A 614-nucleotide genomic window follows, 5' to 3' on the forward strand; every position below is an offset into this window, starting at 1 on the left:
GGCCCTGGGCGTCGTGTTGGGGAACCAGCTCTGGGCCCCGCAGTGGCAGGGCCGCTCGCTAACCGGGGATGTTGGTTGCAGACGTGGACGAGTGTGCGGCGGAGACGCCCCCCTGCGGTGAGCAGCAGTTCTGCGAGAACACCCGCGGCTCCTTCCAGTGCGAAGGTGTGGCCCGGCGCCCTCCTCCCTCTAAGCGCGAACACCCTGAGGGGCAGGCAGGTAGCAGGTATTTGCTGCCGAAAACCCAGAGCATGCGAATGGGCTGTCAGGAAGGTACTAGAAGACGTTCCACGGAGAGGGAGCCTCGCGTGTCTGCGCGGTGCCCGCGGCCTCCTGTCGGGCCGGGCTTCGGTGGTGGCCGTCCCTGCGTCACCGCCTCCCGCCTCTGCCTGGGTGTGGGCCGTTGCACAGCTGTCAGCTGTGGACCCCTTGCCGGTAGTTCCCACGCTCTTCCCTGCTTTGGGGGTTAGTTTCCAAATTGCTCGGTCAGGGACGTGGGTTTAGGGCCTCAGGCGCCCGACGGCTGTGCCAGGGGAGGCTGCCTGTCGCTGTCCGGACAGCACGAGCCCTTCCTGTCTGACGGGCCCCTCATGGCCCCGGCTGCCGTGCGGGGC

Source organism: Myotis brandtii, unplaced genomic scaffold (genome assembly GCF_000412655.1).
Source record: "Myotis brandtii unplaced genomic scaffold, ASM41265v1 scaffold537, whole genome shotgun sequence".
Taxonomy (NCBI): Eukaryota; Metazoa; Chordata; class Mammalia; order Chiroptera; family Vespertilionidae; genus Myotis; species Myotis brandtii.